We start from the raw sequence: 13211 nt of genomic DNA on the forward strand, positions 1-13211 counted from the left end.
ATAAATGAGAAATGAAAAAACTAGACAAACTTGTATTTCAATAAAAATACTCTCGAGTATCTAGAGAAAATGTCTGCAACACAGCTTCCTGCTAAGGTGGTTGCAAATCAATGCTGTATCCCCCACCATTACAAATTGCTGATTTTGTAATATAAAGAATAGAATAAATAACATTATCATTCCCAGCTTGGTATGAGGGTTGCTCTGAAGGCAAGACTACACTGAGGAAAATAATCGTTCTGGGTTCTGCTCTTTATGGAGAGGAGTACCTGAGACTTTCAGCAATGTTTTGGTCAAAGACAAAAATGTTAATGTGAACAAATCCAGTGGATAATTCACATAGTATCAACAGGGCTGAACAAGTGGAAAAGCAATATCCCTAGACAACACGTACCAGGACCAGACTCCTTCTTATGTCACATTCATTCTTTAGTGGCAGGACTTGGTCCTTGGTTGGCCTTCAACAAGAGAAGCAAATGTTGTCAAAATGGAGCAACATTATAATGCAGAATTGAAGAACAACAGACTTTGAGAGAGCAGACACTATAGTGACTAGTTCCATGTAAGACGAATCCATTGTTCTTGGAAACTAAATGATGAGCATGACTGGTGTATACCTGGTACCCAGAATGTTCACCACATTTCATTCCAAAGAGAATGTCTACCTAATGAATTCAGAGAAGGAGGAATTTTAAAAAGTACTAGGGAGCTTCGCCCACTGCTCAGTCGCTCGCCAACCCCCGTGTTTGGTTTTCCGGATACACACTTTTAAGATTTTATTTTCTTTGAATTGTTGCTATTTCATTAGTTTCACTTTTATTTCAGAACTTCTGTAAAAACAATATTTGTAATCTTGCGAGTCCCAATATGCTGAATCTTTTTAATGAGGTCAGGACACGTTTCTCTGTTTGGAATTTCAGCAAGACAAAACGATCTACATCATCAGCAGTTAATACTTTTTTACTTTGTAAAAAAAAATTAAGTAGAGTTCTGCATTGGACTCCTGTCTGTAAAGTCGTGCTATTTTCCTCTCACAGTTCCAAAAGTACATGGGGTTACCAAGGTGATACCCCAGCTTTTGTCTAGGTTTTTGTACAAGGGCTAGACAGAACGTTTTTGACTCCTGGGGTAAATTTAGCTTTTTAAATAAGCAGACAGATATATATATATATATATATATATATATATATATATATATATATATATATATATATATGCATACATTAACAAAGTAACCAATAAATGCATGTGCGGTAAACTCCCGTTTCTGAAATTCAAGATTCTTTATTTGTCACATGCATAGTTATACAGGACAACACGCAGTGAAATGCATCCTGATCCGCTTATCAAAAACTGTGCAAAGTTAGAAGAATATCAGTTAAGATTAACAAAAAGTCATAGATTGAAAGATAACAGTATAGTAGAACAATAAGTAATAAGTAATATTATAATAAATAATAAGTTAAATTATGTGAATAAAGTAGAATTAAGTGTTAAGGTGCAATAGTGTAGTAATTATTGTGCAAAACCAAAGTTAGACTGGTGCATAGTTAAATGAGGCAGTTTGTTTGTTTGCACTACTGTGATCTTTACTCTTTTTTTATATTTTATAATTTTTGTACTTTCATATACTTTAACTTTCTCCACATGTGTATAGCGCCAAGGTTTTGTTTTTTTTTTTGAGCCTTTCTAATTTCACTGGTTTCATAGTCTCTAACCTGCTCTGCATCTGTTTAGCGCCAACGTTTGTAAACGTCTTTATGAAGTTCTTTATGAGTCTTTTACTCATTGTCTTAATTCTGAGCCAGATTGGACGTGATTTTTTTCCCCCAATTCCACTTGTTCCGGGCTGATAATTACTTTCCTTATTTTCTGAATTTGCACCTTGATTATTCTTTTTTGCTTTTTTTTCTCTCCAACGCATTTGAGTCTCTTTTCTCCGCGCTGCTTACTTCTTCACTTAGATGTCGACATTTCATTTATAACGTACTATCCTTATACGCTTTATATGCGCTGAGAGCCCTGGATCTGTGTGTGCTCAAATCCTTCACAAGACTGAATGTTTTGCTGCCTATTGTCCTATTTGATAGATTGTAAGTAGGGCGTGTCTTTGGTCTCGCGGGTCTTTAAAATGTCTTCCGAGAAGATCACGTATCGTAGACTTGTTTTTTGCTTTCCAGGACAGGATTTCTTTTTATAATAGATAGACTTGATAACAGGGGATGTAACTTTGAGTATCACAGAAATATATCTGAGACCAAACATCAATAAAAAAAAAAATAGAAGCTAAAATGGATGAATAAAGTACTAGGATATTGAAATGATTTTTTTTAAACCCTTGAACTGACAACAATACCTCAAATATGTTCATTATAACTTGGTACACAATCTGTATTATATATACAGTGGAACCTCGGTTCACGACCATAATTCGTTCCAATACTCTGGTCGTAAACCGAGTTGGTCGTGAACTGAAGCAATTTCTCCCATAGGATTGTATGTAAATACAATTAATCCGTTCCAGACCATACGAACTGTATGTATATATATTTTTTTTAGTTTTTAAGCACAAATACAGTTAACTATACCATAGAATGCACAGCGTAATGGTAAACTAAATGTAAAAACATTGAATAACACTGAGAAAACCTTGAACAACAGAGAAAACTAACACTGCAATAGTTCGCGCTAAAATCACTTTTTTTAATGAGTTTTAAGCACAGGGGAAAAAAATGAACATTTGAAAAATCCGTAATTTAACTCTTTCAGGGCTGATGTCGACTTTTATCAAAAGGAGGAGTTGACAATGGTAATCGACCGTAAACGGTGACAAAACCAACTGTTATGTTTTAGTTGGACTCTTGTTGCTAGAAGGAAAGTTAGCTTCATTGGTTTTGACCAAGATTTCCTGTGCTCCCATGAGTAGCAAGGCACAAACAATGGCAAAATTGGCACTGACATCTGCTGAGAGATCAAAGTGAATGCATAAAGCAAAATACTCAGTGGACGATGTTTTGCCTATTCTCTCTGAATTGGACTATGACTTGTCGGACTCCGATGTTGATACAAGCGATCGAAGACGAATGTGAGGTTCCGGCTTCAGCTGATTGGTCCCCAGCTATTCGTGGTGCTAAACCGGTTCAAGTAGCTAACACACCTACAGCACTGTTCGCATGGGAGTACTGCCATTTAGCAATGATAAGAGGTAGAAACCAGATTGCCATAAACTGCGACAGTGACCGCTGCTGCTGTCCCAGCCACACAAAGAAAGCCTGGCAGCAAGCCTGTCGCACATTCTTGGCAAACTGGCAGCCACAGCACGCAGCAACAGACGTTTAATGTTGATTTCTATGTTAAACCATTGCTTTTCAGAAAACTATGTTTTTTGTAAAAAAATATTCAGCCCTCAAAGAGTTAATAAATCACCAAGAAAAGTAACATTGCAACAATGCAGGCTACGAACCGATCACTGTAAATAGAACTGAAAACAAAAACAAGCCTTCTCTACCTTATGCGTCCCTCGCTCGCTCTCTCTCGCGCCTTTGTGTGTGTGCGTGTGTGCCGTGTTCTCTCGCTCTCTCTCTTGCTCGCTGCATGTGAAATGCACAGGGAGAGACTGAACATGTACAAACCGAAAGGGAACCTGGCTTGTTCGTACACCGATTGTGTGGTCGTGAACCGAGGCAAAAGTTTGGCGAACTTTTTGGTCGTAAACGGAGTTGTACGTGTACCGAGACGTTTGTGAACCGAGGTTCCACTGTATGTATGTATGTATGTATTATATATATATATATATATATAAAAAATCCAACTTCTGTCTGTCTGTTTTTCAGGAGAGAACTACTTAACGGATTTAGATCGGGTTTTTTTCCTATAATTTGCTTGAACATTCCCATTGATTTTGCGACTTTTCTCATTGCACTATATATCATAGTTTGCTTGCAGTACCAATTTATTTGCATGCATCCCAGAGAGATCTAACGGACCGAGGGGAAGGATGCGGGGTCCTCCTCACTCACATGCCAGCCTCAAGGCACATCTTACATCCACTTAGCTAGTGAATGAGAGAATGACTTAACGGATTTAGATCGTTTTTTTTTCTATAATTTGCTTGAACATTCCAGTTGATTTTGCGACTTCTCTCATCGCTTTAAGAATCATAGTTTGGTTGCAAGAATGATATATTCGTACTAATCCGAGATAAAGTCTGTGAGCCAAGGGGAGTTTTTCCTGTTTCACTACTATGCGGGACAGCAAGTATATGATAAAAATCTCAAAATTATCTATCTATTATAAAAAGAAATCCTGTCCTGGAATGCAAAAGCAAGGCTACGATATGTGATCTTCTCGGAAAACATTTTAAAGACCCATGAGACCAAAGAGACTTGCCATGGTGCATATCGCGGGGACCATAAACATGAGACATTGTGCCAAGAGATTGACCCATGACCGTCTCACGATGATGTAGAACATGAGATTCTTGCAAGACACGCCCTACTTGTCTATCAAATAGGACAATAGGCAGCAAAACATTCAGTCTTGTGAAGGATTTGAGCACACACAGATCCAGGGCTCTCAGCGCATATAAAGTGTATAAGGACAGTACGTTATAATTGATATGTCGACATCTAAGCGAAGAAGAAAGCAGCGCGGAGAAAAGAGACTCAAATGCGTTGGAGAGAAAAATGAGCAAAAAAGAGCAATTGAGGTGCAAATTTAGAAAATAAGTAATTATCAGCCCGGAACAAGTGGAATTGAAAAAAAAAGCACGTCCAATCCGGCTCAGAATTAAAAGACAATGAGTAAAAGACAAAGTAGAACTTCATAAAGTTTACGAACGTTGGCGCTAAACACATGCAGAGCGGGTTAGAGACTATGAAGCCAGTGAAATTAGAAAGGCTCAAAAAAAAAAAAAAAAAAACCTTGGCGCTATACACATGTGGAGAAAGTTAAAGTATATGAAAGTACAAAAATTATAAAATATAAAAAAAGAAAGTAAAGATCACAGTAGCGCAAACAAACAAACTGCCTCATTTAACTATGCACCAGTCTAACTTTGGTTTTGCACAATAATTACTACACTATTGCACCTTAACACTTAATAAATAAGTAAAATTATGTGAATAAAGTAGAATTATGTTCTACTATACTGTTATCTTTCAATCTATGCCTTTTTCTTAATCTAACTGATATTCTTCTAACTTTGCACAGTTTTTGATAAGCAGATCAGGATGCATTTCACTGCGTGTTGTCCTGTATAACTATGCATGTAACAAATAAAGAATCTTGAGAATTTCAAAAACGGAGTTTACCGCACATGCATTTATTGGTTACTTTGTCCATGTATATTTATTTATCTGTCTGCTTATTTAAAAAGCTACATTTACCCCAGGAGTCAAAAACGTTCTGTCTAGCCCTTGTACAAAAACCTAGACAATAGCTGGGGTATCACCTTGGTAACCCCATGTACTTTTGGAACTGTGAGAGGAAAATAGCACGACTTTACAGACAGGAGTCCAATGCAGAACTCTACTTACTTTTTTACTTTGTAAAAAAAAAAATTATTAACTGCTGATGATGTAGATCATTTTGTCTGTGCTGAAATTCCAAACAGAGAAACCTGTCCTGACCTCATTAAAAAGATTCAGCATATTGGGACTCGCAAGATTACAAATATTGTTTTTACAGAAGTTCTGAAATAAAAGTGAAACTAATGAAATAGCAACAATTCAAAGAAAAAAAAAATCTTAAAAGTGTGTATCCGGAAAACCAAACACGGGGGTTGGCGAGCGAAGCGAGCAGGGGGCGAAGCCACCTAGTAAAACTAAATTTGTTTAAATAAATAGCACAATGTTCATTGTTACGGACTACATTTACATTTGTTTATTTGGCTGAATTCTTTATCTAACACTTATGAGCCAATTGGTTACATTTCTTTGGGTTTTCCAATTGCAACGCGGGCAGGTCAAATATTGTCACTAGCAGGATTTGAACCCACAACCTCAGGGCTTAAAGTCCAAAGCCTTAACTGCTACACCACACTGCCTGACTGGAACAGAAAAGATTTACACATCAGAACAACAAAGACAATTTGTCAAAGAATGTGTGCACTTTAAAGCAATCCCAACAATAAACAATGCAATTGTTATTTTATGAAGCAGGAGGGCTGTGTATGGAAAATGCTTCAAAATACAACCAATAAAGTTGCATATTAAGTTCCTGTTGAATATTTGAGTTAACTCATAAAAAGATCCTGTTACTTTACAAAATATTCAGCACTGTTATCAAAATAGCCAGAACAAAACCATTAGTATTCACCCAAGGGCCTGATTAGCATGATCTGCACAGGCGATTCTAAATTGGCCCTAGTGTGTGCTTGGTGTGTGGGTGTGTTTGTGTGTGTCCTGCGGTGGGTTGGCACCCTGCCCAGGATTGTTTCCTGCCTTGTGCCCTGTGTTGGCTGGGATTGGCTCCAGCAGACCCCCCGTGACCCTGTGTTCGGATTCAGCGGGTTGGAAAATGGATGGATGGATGGACTCCACAATATTTACACTGTTTTGATTTAACTAGCATGACATGTAAATTCAGCTTTAGAATTATTTAGAGACCTATTCCAGGTCACACCATTATTTGGTAATGGGGAATGTGGTCTTAGGCTATGTCCACACTACTACATGTTCATTTAAAAAATGGCATTTTCAAAACTAAAACAATCTCCGTCCACACTAGCATTTTCACATCATTTACAAAAGTAACTCTGTTAACACTAAAATGACTGAAAATGCATATGACATATGGTAACTGTTTGCCTTCACTGGGCAAATTAACCGAAAAATTCTTGAAAAGACAGTAATGCTGCCAACCACATGATTTATGGCAAAACTGTAGTGACTGGCAAATTATTAGCCTTTTGTGCTTAATGCAAAAAAACAAACTGTACAAAACTCAATTGTAACACATTCATGTAAACAACATTTCTATGTCCGCTTTGTTGGAATGTGGTTTCTAACAAGAAGGAAGGCAGGCAAGGAAATAAGACATTGTAATGAGCAGGATCCTATCAGGGGCACATAATAAATGCAAACAAATCAGAGCCGATCAGAGTCTATGTTTTTGTCCATCCACACTGCATCGCTGAGGCTGCATTTTCAGATGTATGCAGCACAGAAGAGCATTTTCAGGAGTCTCCATTCTCAAGGAATGAAAACACCAGGTTAGTGTGGACAAAAGGCAATAAGAGTGACTAATGTCTGTATTTTTAAACAAAAACAAACATTATGGGGCCTTATCCTCAAAGCAGCAGAGGCAAATTACAAGCCCGACTCTATAATAAGGCTTCCAAATGCTCAGTCCACTTAAAAGCACAGGGGTAAAACAGGCTAAGACATAAAGTGGAGTCCACGGTCATTCCTGTTTGATCGGATATAAACAACCCAAACATGCAAAAAATCAGATACGCTTATTTCAAAGCTTCAGGAAGACCAGCCAACATCATTTACCTTTTGTGACAAAAGAAACTTCAAAAGCTGCTTTTCCATTAAAATCATTCATCCTAGTTCCTATTTTGTTTTGTTGCATCACAGTCTCCAAAAGATCATGCTGTGACATATCACACCATACTTGGTTGCATGTTAAACCCATACTGAACCAGAACATCTCAAACGGGTCACAGCAAAAAGCAACAAAAATAACAACTAGCATTACAAGTACTTCCTGCATATGCATTATTCTTGATGTAATCAGCGTGCGTACAATAATTATTTTTACAAATTGTTCTAGTAATATAAAAAAAATAACCTCGTCATCAGCCTCATTCTGGTTCCTGAGGTTAGTAATTAAGCAGCATAATTGTGCAAAATTCAAATTTGGTTTCACACTTTTGTCAGGTGCACAATTACTGTAATACTAACAAAAGCACATGTGTAAGCACACATATGATAAAATAAAAGAACAGCATACACAGAGTGCAACACACAAGTCTACCTTACTGCCATTTGTAGCACCCAGCCACTGAAAGAGGAGTTCTGGTTGCCAATCTTCTTACACCACGATCCTTTACCAAATAAGGCAGGCAGGCGCCTCTTCACCTAATGACTACAAACCAGTGATGCTCTCACATCATGAAGACCTTGGAGAGGCTGGTCTTGGACTAATTGAGTCCTCTTCTGGTAGACCACCTGGACCCACTGCAGTTTGACTATTGGACAAAGATTGGAGTGGAAGATGCAATTCTCTGTCTGCTCTACAAGGCTGGCCAAAGCTGGCAGGACTGTGCGGATGATTTTTTTTTTATTTCTCCAGCGCCTTCAAAACTATCTAGCCACCCCTGTTAAAGAGTCATCTCAGAGATAGTGAAGGTGGATTAATTGATGGTGTACTGGGTAATGGACTACCTGCTGGGCTGACCACAATTTGTGAGGCTCAAGCACTGCATGTTTGATAAGGATGTGAGTAATACTGGAGCACCACAAGGAACAGGCCTGTCTGTTTTTCTCTTCACTCTGTACTCCTCAGACTATTAATAACACACCAGGTCATGTCATGTGCAGGACTTTTCTGATGATCACGGAAGAGGGGTGAAACAAAGGAGAGGACACGGGCAGAGAACTTTGTTTCTTGGTGCAGGAACAACTGTCTGCAACCTAACATCAGTAAAACCAAGGAACTTGTGGAACAAAAGAGCCTGTATGCTTAGTCACTATTCAGGGAGTGCATTTGGAGGTGGTCCACTCCTACAAGTACACAGCGGTCCACATCAATGGCAGGCAGGACTGGTCATGTAATACAAAAGAACTAGAGAAGGAGGGGCAGAGCAGACTCTTTTTCCTACAAGAATGTGCTTCTCTAACGAGGGTAATGACTTCCTTCACGTATTCACAGGCTCAGTTATGGAATGCGCTATAGACCCCCTGGTGGTAGTAGAGGGGGAGAAAATCAACACACAACTGTGTGCCATAATGAACAATGCTGCACATCCTCATTCTGACACACCAACACAGAGGACTTGCAGCCAACAAATCATTCAGCTGAAGAGTGTCAAGAAATGTTATGGAGGCCCCTTTATACCAACAGAAATAAGACTTTATAGTGCCTCACAGGGCCTGGGCCTGTCAAATATGGTGGTTTCTTTCTTTTTCATGGGGAATACTTGAGAGGTTTGGTTGTTTGTCATAACAAAATAATATAACTGAGCTTCAGTAAAATACCATATTTCACCCTGGGCAAAATAAAGTTTTACCCGAAAAATTTAAAATCCAAAGAAGTCCTGCCAGCTTCGTTTGCTTAGTGACTTTGCCCATGCAAAACAATATTTAGAAACTTTGTAAGAATTGCTTGACCATCGGGACAGACCTTACAGAAAAACACGTTCTGGAAAAGCAGAGGCTGTGCCATTGAACACCGTTATCTAGCGACTCGCACTACAATGTCTTATCATTTGCGTTTCTGTCTGAATATTAAAAATGACAGAAACTCCCGAAAAAAAGTTACTGCACTTGGGTGCAAATGGGTGCTGCCGCTTTAAATCAATTGACATCACACGCTTGGGTGATTACAAGAAATAAAGACGGGTTTCCTTCTTTAAAATCCTACAATAACACAACCTAATCAAGGCTTTCTGTAAACCAGCAGTTCAGCCGGACAGATGACTTAATGTCGCGTCCAAAGTTCCATCCATAAGAAATACCAGCCAGCCCCAATCTTTTAGCCCTTCAGGCCCATCGCAGAAGAGTGCCGTACGGGTGTACTATGCTTCCGACTCCCGTGTCCCTGCCACTGGCAGACTAATGCCGAAGTTCTGTGGGATCCGACATACTAAACGCGAAACGATTGTCAACATAAAAAGGCCTCCTAGCGCCGCAGAAACGTGGGGCCTATAAGCACAGGCAACTCACCCTCATCTCCGGGAACGTCCACGACGACCGTATAAAAGATTATTCCCTGTAAAGCCAAAGTGCATGGCATTCAGTTGTTAATGTCATCAACTGTCCATGCCAGAAGATAAGAACGAGCGCTGAGTGTTGGTCACGTGAACTGTCAGCTGATAGGCGCACGTGATTCAATGACGCTACGCGCCCGGCCTACACCCTGAGGTCCCACCCAGAGGGGGAGAAAGAGACGCAGGCGGCTTTTTTAAAAAAACTATGACTGTTTGGGGGACACTCTGGTCACTCTAAATCAGTCAGGTAATACTTTAATTCTGGAATAAGCTGGAAAACAGATTGACGTTAAAGAGAGAAATCGAAAAGGATGGTGTTAACTATTTTTCTCAGTCTGTTGTGAGTACTAGACTACGTTAACAGCTGGAAAAGACAAGTTAGTTATCTAGTTCACACGATAAGGGGGTGTGTCCGAATCCAGCAGTGATTTGAGGGAAACAGAAGAAGCTTTCGGGTGTTATGCAGAAATGGTGTCTGCCTTCAGGTTGAATACTGAAAGAAAAAAGTTGGACGGCAAGAGATCTCAGTTTGTAGGATGCACGGATTAAAGCCAGAACTCGCAGTTGTGCCTTACGATCCGCGGACATAAGATATCTGAAGACTGGCGTTAGCAGCGACACAAGGCTGTGTTGTGCACAGGTAATAACTTAATTTGTATTAACCAACTCAAGATAGCGTTACGGGAACTCCCTGCGTGGAGTTATCCCCGTGTTCCAAAGGGTGACCTCCGGATGCTCTGGTTTCCTCCCACAGTCCTAATACATGCAGGTTAGGTGGTTTGGCGATACTAAATTGCCCCTGCTGTGGTTGGTTGGGTGTGTGTATGTATGGTCTCCCTGCGATTGACTGGCGCCCAGTCCAGGGTTTGTTCCTGCTTTGCGCGATATGCTGACTGGGATGGGCTCTGGCACCCAGCGACCCTGTTTAGGACAAAGTGAATTACAAAACGACCGACTGACACCCAGGATAGCACAACTGATATTAGACACCTGTCTTTGGCCGAAAGGTGTCTTATTATGTCATCCTAAAATAAATGTTAACAAGACTTTTTGTTAGAGAAGCGCCTTTCTTTTTGCCTTCCTTAAATGGGACCAGACCTCTTGCTTCCCCTCGTTGTACATCTTTTATAGGCGCAACCATTAATGCAAAAGGTTACTGTATGCACGTTTGAAAATTTTTAAACTGTATTAATTCAACATGGGTTTTGATATCTTAAAATCATTTCTTATGTTGGATATTTCAAGTTTTCATGTATGGGACGTTTATATTAACCCATCGGTCTCAGAATTTAATGTAAATACTCCGAATAAAGCTGTTATAGTTCAATATTAGGCGATAAGGCCGAATAACTTTCTGGACATTATTCTGCTGCCATCTAGTGGATAAAATAACCTTATGCTGTACAAAAACATGACTTTCTCTGCGTTTTTTATTTTGCAACTCCAATGTATAACTAATCGATATTCATGAGTAGGAGAGAGCCTTCAACCAAAACACATCGCCGTATAAACGAGAAGCTCTAAAGTTAGTTTTAGAACAAACTGAAACTGAACCATTAGTTGAATCGAGCCATAGTGAGGACAATCTGAACCAGAACTGATGCCAAAGAAAGCCAACTCAGTTCTTCCAGGCAAGTAGCCAATGTTCTTTGCTCCAAATTCCAGCTGTTGCCATCAGGCTGCAGATTTAGGTTTCCAAAGGTAAAGAGCAATAGCATTTTGAATTCTGTTACCTGTAGGGGTGCTGCTAAATGTTTAATTCTGCATTATTATTTTGTGTACTGTTGAAAGTAATTATTATTCTTTGTATTGATCTTGAGTGTGTGTTTATGCAGTAACATTGGTTGTCAAATGTTGTCTTTGTTTATCTATTGGATCTCTGTAACAATCTCTTGTGTTTTTGTACTTTCCTGCTGCAAACAAATTTCCCTCTAGGATAATGAAGTCAGTCTAAACCTAAACTATGGCATTGGTCGAGCAAAGCGCCGTCACATGCCTGGTGTATTCAGTAGCCTGAAGGTCCACTGTGATGCAAGTAGGTGAGTGGCTCAAAGACAACATGATTATGATCAAGTAGGACAAGAAAGATGTTAGCGTCTGATGGTCCGGGTTGGCTGCTTCTACCTTATGTCTCTTGAACCCGGGGCCACAATGATCACAATGCAGCAGCAGTTGCTCATGAATTCACTAATCCTGGCACTGGGGTAGCCAACAATAGCATAAGGGGCATGTAAGAGCCAATCATAGAAAGTTAAAGTTTTGAGTTAAACTCATATTAATGTTTGCTTTATTTGAATAGAATATAATTTCTTCCATAGTCATAGACAATGGTATAGTCTTTTCCCCCCTATAAGTTAGTAAGAGACAGAATCTTCTTGCTATAACTGAGAAACAGTGTGATAATAAGCTCTTGTTGTGTTTAAAACAGGTCCCAGTAAACAGGGACTTGAAAGACCCATTTTCAAGTTAGAAATGGGATAAGCATACAGTTTTCTGATCGCTTTGAAATGGTTCGGAAACATTTCGAAATGGTTCAGAAATAAGTGAATAGTAACGATTTAAGATGTAACAAGATTAAGCTTAGAACTGAACTTTTCTTATTATAATTTTTTCTATTTTTTGCTATTTTAATTTTCTTTTTTGTGTGAACTGTTTTACTTTGAAACTTAACTAAACACTTAAAAAACGAAGATATTTTGTCTGTGGAATCATTTCTGCACGTCAGGCCTTTGTTGAATCCCATTTTTTGAGTTAGAGCTGCTGAATTTTGGAAACTTTGGGAAAACACAGCTACAGGGCATGTTGATCGTTTGGATCGGGCACTGACATTCTACCCTCTCATGCACAAGCAATAGAAGAAAAAAAAAAAAAAACAAAACTGTGCAAGTAAACACACATCTGGTGTCCTGATTAAGACATCAGGCTGTGCACTGGTGACTGTTTCATAACATATCACTTGAAAAATGTGTATTGAACATGCTTCAGTACAGCAGTAGACACTCGTCAGACCTTTTCTACTGGATTTATGTTGATGTTTTGGTATCAACACGTTTCTGTTAAATTTATATATATATATATATATATATATATATATATATATATAAATTTTTTTTTTTTTTTTTTTGTGAAAATTAAATGTTTCTGGCTTGTGTTTCCAAGAATAAATGCCATGCTGCAGAGGTTGAGATGTAGGTTTATGCTGTAGGCTCATTTATACCAGAAGTAAAGAGTGAACGCTAAGAAGGCTACCAGTGTAATTGGAGGAAAGAGTATA

At 38.9% G+C, this 13211-nt stretch overlaps 1 protein-coding gene across 1 annotated transcript in view; it reads right to left on the bottom strand.

The window, feature by feature from the left end:
- zfyve26 (zinc finger, FYVE domain containing 26) overlaps positions 1 to 10048 on the bottom strand; it is a 168078-nt gene extending 158030 nt beyond the window's left edge. Inside the window, 1 exon segment of the mRNA XM_051920021.1 lies at positions 9894 to 10048. The gene's annotated coding sequence lies outside the window, so the exon portion shown is untranslated.
- Between the last annotated feature and the right edge of the window lie 3163 nt (positions 10049 to 13211).

The sequence above is a fragment of the Erpetoichthys calabaricus genome, chromosome 16, assembly GCF_900747795.2.
Source record: "Erpetoichthys calabaricus chromosome 16, fErpCal1.3, whole genome shotgun sequence".
NCBI classification, from domain to species: domain Eukaryota; kingdom Metazoa; phylum Chordata; class Cladistia; order Polypteriformes; family Polypteridae; genus Erpetoichthys; species Erpetoichthys calabaricus.